The sequence below is a fragment of the Ipomoea triloba genome, chromosome 3 (assembly GCF_003576645.1).
Source record: "Ipomoea triloba cultivar NCNSP0323 chromosome 3, ASM357664v1".
Classification (NCBI taxonomy): Eukaryota; Viridiplantae; Streptophyta; class Magnoliopsida; order Solanales; family Convolvulaceae; genus Ipomoea; species Ipomoea triloba.
In genome coordinates this window covers 24,767,526-24,776,375 of record NC_044918.1, presented here as the reverse complement: position 1 = coordinate 24,776,375, position 8,850 = coordinate 24,767,526, and positions in this window count along the sequence as shown.

Here is an 8,850-nt window from a genome sequence, read left to right as displayed (position 1 = left end):
GGAAGCTAAGTCGGAGTCAATCGAGAGATTAGACTCACCTCTCGATGGGAAGAAACCGATAGTTCGAGACGTAGCGGAACTCCCGTCAGAATCAGATGATGAAGAGCCTACCAAGAAGAAAGCTCCTGACTCAGTTGATCCGATCCAGATCATAGATGCTCAACCCACATCCCAACCTTCAACGGAAGTGTCAACTGAGGAGCCACAACACGACCTAAGATGGCTGAGAAGTCACCCTGCTGATCAAGTGATTGGAGATGTACGTGACAGAGTTCGGACCAGATCAGCATACAGAGAAAGCATGTTTGCTTGCTTTCTATCTCAAATTGAGCCTAAGGTGATCGATGAGGCTCTATGTGATCCAGATTGGGTACAAGCCATGCAAGAGGAACTTCATCAGTTTGAACGGAACGATGTTTGGGAACTAGTTCCGAGACCTCATCATCAGAATGTCATTGGTACAAAGTGGGTTTTCAGAAACAAGATGAATGAGGATGGAGTTATTGTTAGGAACAAGGCCAGACTTGTTGCCAAAGGCTATTGTCAGGAGGAAGGAATAGATTTTGATGAAACGTTCGCTCCAGTGGCACGTCTCGAAGCTATACGCATCTTTCTCGCATATGCCGCCTTCAAAGACTTTAAAGTATATCAAATGGATGTCAAGAGCGCTTTTCTGAACGGACTTCTCGAAGAAGAGGTGTACGTTGAACAACCTCCGGGTTTCTTGAAGGACGTGGGAGCTGACAAAGTATACAAATTGAAGAAGGCACTTTACGGCTTAAAACAAGCTCCGAGAGCTTGGTATGATACCCTATCCTCTTTTCTACTTCAGTGTGGGTTCACCAAAGGCCTAGTGGACAAAACACTGTTTAGAATTAAGGATGAGGATCACATCTTATTGGTGCAAATCTATGTGGACGATATCATTTTTGGAAGCACCAATCCAGACTTGTGCGAGAAGTTCTCCAGGTTGATGAAAGGGAAGTTCGAGATGAGCATGATGGGAGAACTCAACTACTTCCTTGGATTACAAGTGAGACAGCTTAAGGAAGGTATCTTCATCAATCAGGAGAAATACACCAAGGATCTGCTCAGAAAATACAACATAGAAGGGAAATCCTCAGTCAAAGTACCCATGGGAACCTCTCTACGTATCGAAGTCGACAGTGAAGGTCGAGAGGTCGATCAAACTACATATCGAGGTATCATCGGATCTCTTCTTTATTTAACTGCTAGTAGACCAGATATATCCTTTGCAGTAGGTGTATGTGCTAGATTTCAGGCAAGTCCTAAGGAAAGTTACTTAAATGCATCTAAAAAGATCCTTAGATATCTCAAAGGTACGCAAAGTGTTGGACTTTGGTATTCGAGAGGTGGATCTTTCGAACTTATGGGTTATTCAGATGCGGACTTTGCCGGTTGTAAAATAGATCGAAAGAGCACATCAGGGACATGTCAGTTTCTAGGTGGAAGACTTGTCTCATGGTTTAGCAAGAAACAGCATTCGATAGCTACAAGCACCGCTGAGGCAGAATATGTAGCAGCTGGAAGTTGCTGTGCTCAGGTTTTATGGATGAAGCAACAACTACTGGATTATGGTGTTGAATGTAAAGAAGTTAAGATCATGTGTGACAACACAAGTGGTATAGCTATCACTCAGAATCCAGTGTTACATTCAAGAACAAAACACATTGATATCAAGTATCACTTCATCCGAGACCATGTTGAGAAAAAGGATATAACTTTGGAATACGTTGCAACGGAGGAGCAACTAGCAGATATTTTCACAAAAGCGTTATGTGAAAATAGATTCTCTCAACTAAGGTTAGAATTGGGAATGATAGAATTGGGATGAATGATCAAATCTTATCTTCTTGTATTTAGTGCCATGAACTGTTTCGCATGTGAGGGGCGGTTTCATCAACTTTATGGCAGCTTTGGAGTTACACAGCATTGAATGGTCATTCATATGGCATCCCGTGACTTAACAGTGGTAACCTTTTTGGGCTATAAATAGAAGGGTTTTCTCATCAGTTTATGTCATCGACTTCTTCATGGAGAAGAAGAAAGGAAAAGACGATGTACCGTTCTGGTATAGAGGGAGAAAATCAGCAACGAAATCCAAAGACTTTCAAGGAGAGAACTATCCAGAATCAACGAAGGGTGAACAGTTTACGGAGCTTCCTGATAATCCAAGCAAGCATCCTATTCCCATCCAAGGTGAATGGATCCCCAAATGCGAGGAGATCCACAACGATGGGATACTGGAGTCAGGAGGAGAGTCTTGCACAAGTGGGACTCCTACCGCTGCACATTCTCTGGAAAAGGACCTCCCTCAACCAAATGGAGAACCAAGGGAAAGGGAGATGAAGCCTGTGAGGAAGGCAGCAGCGGAGAGAAGAACAAGAAGGGGAGTAACCACCTCTAGTTCTGTTATTAGGAGAAATAGGACTTTAGATGGCTAGTTCCTGTTCTAACGATAGATTCCTATTAGGCTATCCAAGGCCAAACAAAAGTTTCTATGGAATCTAATAGGATATTGATTCATATGTAATGTTTTCGAAAATCACTAAATGAACTTAAGAAAATGTTCCAAGTGATATCTTTTGATGAATCAATCTTGTCTCCGTATCGCAATCTGTGTTCGAAAGGTAGTTTGAGAGGTACATGTTCAGTTTGCCTTTTTGTGTTATGTCTCGAAGAAGGGTAGTTCGAGAGATCACTTCGAAAGATATCAAACTGACTATCTACGTATCTCTAAATGGAGGAATAAGGAGGGTTAGGGATCAATCACTCAGGGGGAAGATCCTTAACCACAGGAATGCTTAGATGGAGGAATAAGGAGGTTTAGGGATCAATCACTCAGGGGGAAGATCCTTAAACTAGCAAAGTCGAGAGTTTACCTTCGAGAGGTAAAACTAATGAGCTCAACGGATATATGTGGAATGGCTAACTTTGAGCATTAATGTTAGCCACGTGGTCTTCGGTTAATGACGGTTTTCCGCTCTTAAAGGCATTATCTTGATAAGTGGGAGCATGCTTATATAAATATCATCTCTTTATATCCCACTATCCAAAACCGTATTATATATTACCAAAATACCCTTACCATATCTTACATACATAACCGTTATAAAGGGTATTTCTGATCTTTAAATTCTTTTAAATTAACCGGGATCACTTTTTCGGGTCAAGCTCTCAACCCTACCCATATATCCAACCCGAATCCACATGATATAAAAGCCAAATTCTTCTTCCTTACCCGGATTCAAGCTCAAACCGAATACCCAAAACCCCCAAATCCTAAACACTGTACACATTCCCTCCAAAACCTCAAATCTGTCATCTATGGCGTCCGAATCCTCCACATCAACCTCATCTTCCGTCGCATATCAGAGGGAGTTGCGACACATTCGCACTCAGATCAAACAAGTCAAGGCGGGGAGTATCCTTGACAAAAACGGCTTCATCACCCACTCGTCAAATCCAAAGATGGCAGAGAAAGTCCTGAAGAAGTTTGAGAAGGCAGGACTAATGAAATACATGACGCACGACTACCAAACCATTCATGAACTCGACTTTACTGAATGGTTCGCGAATGCCAAGGTCACGAAGGGCAAAATAGAGAGTCGGTTCAATGAAATTGATATCACAACCTCTGTTGGTGACCTCAGAGCGGCATTCGACTTCGCGACGTCGGAGGAAGCAGTCCAGCACCTCTCGGATTACGACCTGGACAAGCAAGATTTTTGGAATAAAATCCGACTAGAGACTGCACCGCCCAGAGCATCCTCTGCCCTCCGCAAGTTCCACCTAAAGGAGAGGTTTGCTCTTGCTGCCGACCTTATAATGAAATTCGTGCTCGGCAAGGTGTCTGGAACTGACGAAATCAATCTGGACATTCTCAAAATCCTCCACGCCATCTGGAACAACAACAAAATGGACTGGGCACATATCATCTTCAATTTTCTTCAGCAGCAGGTGCAAAGCTCAGTCTCCAACACCAACCTGACGATCAGTAAAAAGGTTGGTTTCGGTTTTGTTGTTCAATATCTTCTAAGTTTGAAGGGCTTAGAACTGAGGGAAGGGCGAGAGATTCATCGGAATACCTATATGGGTAGGACGAAATCTCAAGCTCCAAAGGCTAAAGGTGTTAAGGGTGCACCTTCTCCCTCGAAGCCTAAGGGAAGGGGCAAAAGGAAAGCCCCAGCCAAGGAGAAGGAATCTGATGATGAGCCTCTGGATACCCTGGTCAAGAGGGTTGCCTTGCCAAAAAGGGCTAAGAAAGCCAAAAACATCGCCATCACTCAGATTCGAGAGGTAACACCCTCAGCTATCCAAGTACCATTCGAAGACAGGGTACAGGCCCAGGGGGAACCTCATGCTACACTGGCCGCTAAGGTTGAGAGAGTGCCCCCTATCCGATCCATCTCAGACGAAATGTTTGTTGCTCTGAATGATGATGGTGCTGGCTGTGCTGATGAGTCTGTTGTCGAGCCTCGAGAGGAGGTTCGAGAGATTGAAGGTACTGGGATCAGTGATCCAGTACAGACAGAAGTTGAGGAACCACGAGAGGTGGTTCGAGAGGTAACAGTGGAAGCTGCATCGGCAACAGAAATCCTATCTGCTGGATCTCATGACTTTAATGATGATGCTACTACTCAGTTAGATCGCCGTGGTGAAGATGCCTCTGACTTCTCCAGGGTTCTTCGATGGATAAACTGGAGAACAGGCCCTTTTGATCAACTGATTGCACAAGCAGCAGATATGGAGGCTGAGGAGATGTTCGCGTTGAACTGGTTGAACCTCACTGAACTCCCAGCCAGTGAACTTCTGAATCTTGCCCATGAGATGCACGTAACCAGGAGAAATCTTGGTCGATCTGACAAGGGAAAGGGCATAGCTGTTGATGCGCAAGAAGCTGAAGCCGAGCCTGTAGTGGATCCTGAATTAGAAGCTCAATTTCAAAAAGATATCAGGCTCGCCACTGCATTATCCTTGGGACATCAAGTAGAGGATACGAGAGGTCCAGGAGAGACCTCTGGGATTGCTCGAGATGATTCTGAGAATCCAATACCAACAGCCGCAATCCCCTTATCCCAATTAAATTTTTCTGCTCTGGACGAACAGGTAGCAGCTTCGAGAGGTGAATCCGAGACCTCTGAAGCACTTGAGGTGGCACCCAGCTCAGTCATACTGCTGCTAGCACCTGAGTCCACACCCTCGAATGACACCGATGAAGCACAGACAATTCGAGAGGGTGAAACACCGTTGCTCCAACTCCCAGGATTTCCCATCGATACGGAAAGAGAAAGGTGGAGTGCACCAGCTGCTCCTGAAACCATAGTGATTCCTGACTCACCTAAGCAAGCTGAGGTACAATCTGATGAGCAACGAGAGCAAAATGTCCCAAGTCCTGCTGGTTCGAGAGGTACTGAGGAGGACGATGCGACCATCGAAGGTGGAAACAGGGAAGCACCTGTCGACACTTCATCTCCAACCCCACCAGCAGATGACCAAGTTCCCAGCACTGGTTCGAGAGGTGACGCTGAGGGAGAACTTCTCTTAGATGGAAACCGGGAAGCGTCCAATACCGAAGAACCCTCCCTGGCTGATCCAATCTCAACAGTCGCTGAAGCTGAGGCTCCAGGTTCGAGAGGTGAAGAGCAAGAAGTGATCCATCTCTCAGGTGGAAACCGGGAAGCGCCTGACATGGAGCTACCTTCGCGCTCTGAACCCAGTGTCCCTGCGACCCCTCAGACACTCAATCGAGAGGTGGACTCGCAACTGCAAGTTATGGGTGGAAATCTGGAAGCACCCAAGTCCCCTCCGATAAAAGGTACTTCTCACTTCTCTTTTTCTACTTCTGACTATGATCAACAGGCCGAAGAAGTCTTCATTGGCGAAGTGCGTCAATTCATGGCTGATCAATCTCAGAAGATGGCTCAGCTCGAGAGGATACTCGCTGTTGTTCGCAATGCTGCAATGCCTGCTGCTGGCACAAGTGAATCCCAAGGCCGTCATGCAGAACTTCTCGAACAGGCAGTATGGGCTGAGGATGCAGCACGGAAAGCTGCAGATGAAGCTGCTGTAGCTCGAGCAGAGGCTGCAAGTGCGAGAGCTGAATTAGCTGAGATACGAGCAGAGCTTCGAGCCTTCCAATATTCTAGTGAGCTTCGACAGGACGTAATCAAAGCACTACTCGATGATATGTCGAACCAAGTGCCTGCCCAACTTCAAGCACTCTTCGAAGGCATGTCCACCCTCCTTTCCCGCACAGATGATGCCACCAAGGGGGAAAATACTCAGGAAAGGACATCAACAATCAGCAAGAAGAAAAGGGCAGCAAGTGAACCAGCTGGACCTCCTCCAAAAGTCCCAAAGACAATAAGCAAGGCAGTGGAGGAAGCCAAGAGGAAGGAGGATCTAAGGGTTCAGCGCACAAAAGAATTAGAGAAGCGAAGAGAAGAAGACAGAGAAAGAAAAAGGAAAAGGCAAGAACAACAAACAGAGAAAGAAAGAAAAGATGAACAAAAGATGATCGCCTTCAAGTTCGGAAATAGAGAAGACACCGAGCAAAGTCTCGTCCATCAGATCTTCAATCTGGTGAAATATGTTGGAATGTCTCTTCATAGCAACATGTCTCCAGAAGAATGTATCTACTGGTGGAAGAATGAAGTAATTGAAGGTGAATTTGTTGGGGAGGCTTTCAGAAACTATCTATTCTTCCATGTCACAGATGACTATCTGAGCTTGGTAGACACAAGAAACCCCATCAAGACACGAGAAGCAATCAACAAGAAGATTCTAGCAAACAAGAAGTAAGCTCTCGTAGTCCATAACTCTTTCTTGATCATCTCTGATTGTTCTTGATCTCTTTTGCCTTCTTCTATTTTATATTTTCTGCTAAAGTCTTGTAAAACATTCCCGTTTTGTTAATATATATATATCTTTTGCTGGGGTGTTGCGTGAGTTCTTACTTCATGCTTTAGCAGAAAAGGGCAGCAAGTGAACCAGCTGGACCTCCTCCAAAAGTCCCAAAGACAATAAGCAAGGCAGTGGAGGAAGCCAAGAGGAAGGAGGATCTAAGGGTTCAGCGCACAAAAGAATTAGAGAAGCGAAGAGAAGAAGACAGAGAAAGAAAAAGGAAAAGGCAAGAACAACAAACAGAGAAAGAAAGAAAAGATGAACAAAAGATGATCGCCTTCAAGTTCGGAAATAGAGAAGACACCGAGCAAAGTCTCGTCCATCAGATCTTCAATCTGGTGAAATATGTTGGAATGTCTCTTCACAGCAACATGTCTCCAGAAGAATGTATCTACTGGTGGAAGAATGAAGTAATTGAAGGTGAGTTTGTTGGGGAGGCTTTCAGAAACTACCTATTCTTCCATGTCACAGATGACTATCTGAGTTTGGTAGACACAAAAAACCCCATCAAGACACGAGAAGCAATCAACAAGAAGATTCTAGCAAACAAGAAGTAAGCTCTCGTAGTCCATAACTCTTTCTTGATCATCTCTGATTGTTCTTGATCTCTTTTGCCTTCTTCTATTTTATATTTTCTGCTAAAGTCTTGTAAAACATTCCCGTTTTGTTAATATATATATATCTTTTGCTGGGGTGTTGCGTGAGTTCTTACTTCATGCTTTAGCAGATTAGCTCGCTTGTAAAACTTACCGTATGCACTGAAAATAAAATCAATGTTCTTTTCTTGCTAATCAGTCATACGAGTAAGTATAAGTGTTGGCATCATCAAAAAGGGGGAAATTGTTAGGAACATAATGTATTAAGTTTTGATGATACCAAAATGTATTTTAGAAACCCCTAAGTCTCGAAAGATAGGAATCAATGTAAGTTCGACAAGTAAACTAAGAGCGAAAATACAACCGGGTAACTTGAGCTCAACTCGGAAAATATTTAAGCTTAAGGTAAACTTGTGTGAACATCTTAGAATGTCTCGTGTTGTAATCCTATAGATAGATCAGAAGAAGGCACGGGACAACACTAGAGGAATAAGGGTCTGCGAGACATCAACTAAGTCTCGAGACATAAGCATAGTTCGAGAGGTAGGACCTCTCGATACAACAACCCAGTTCGAGACATAAGCAGAGTTCGAGAGATAGATCTCTCGATACATGGGGATCAAGACATCAAACAATCGAGACATCAATCTTGGTCTCGATAAACCGACATTTCTCCAAAAGGCTGAATGATGGTCAGGAAGCATGAATAAAGTTTGGAGAAGAAGAATATCATGGAGATAAAATATTAAGGAGGTGCCAGAAGTGGATGCCACATCAGAATTCCACAACAAACGGATAGAAGGTGCACTAATCCAAAGTCAGTCTTATTCCCTAAAACGAGGATCAATGGGAATTTAAAAAGAGTAACTTTTACCAAAAGTAGCAAGTGGAGCATGGACTAAAGAAAGTGGATTATGGAATATCCACTACCGAACAAAAGGTTCAAGTAACAAGACCACCACTCCATGAAAAATGCTGAAAGGATGCAAGTCCCATACACAGCATGGGAGACAAATTTCAAACGGAATAATTATCCCTCCAACGGAATTATTCCTTGACTCTCATATAAAAAGGACGTGAAGACACAAGTTAAAAAAAAAAGGGGGAAGTCTTGGTCAGAAGAAGTGAGTTCATTCTGAAAATCTTAAGAGGTGTCTATTTCAAACGTTCAAGTGCCTGAGCTCAATCCGGAATATCATCCTGATATTCAAAATAGCGAGAGAACACATCTTAGTGTTTGAGAGAGTTACAAAGCTTAAACTGCTATACATCTAGAAGGTGACCGAAGCAGCTCTACATCGAAGTTGATTCAACGATAGCTTTTGGT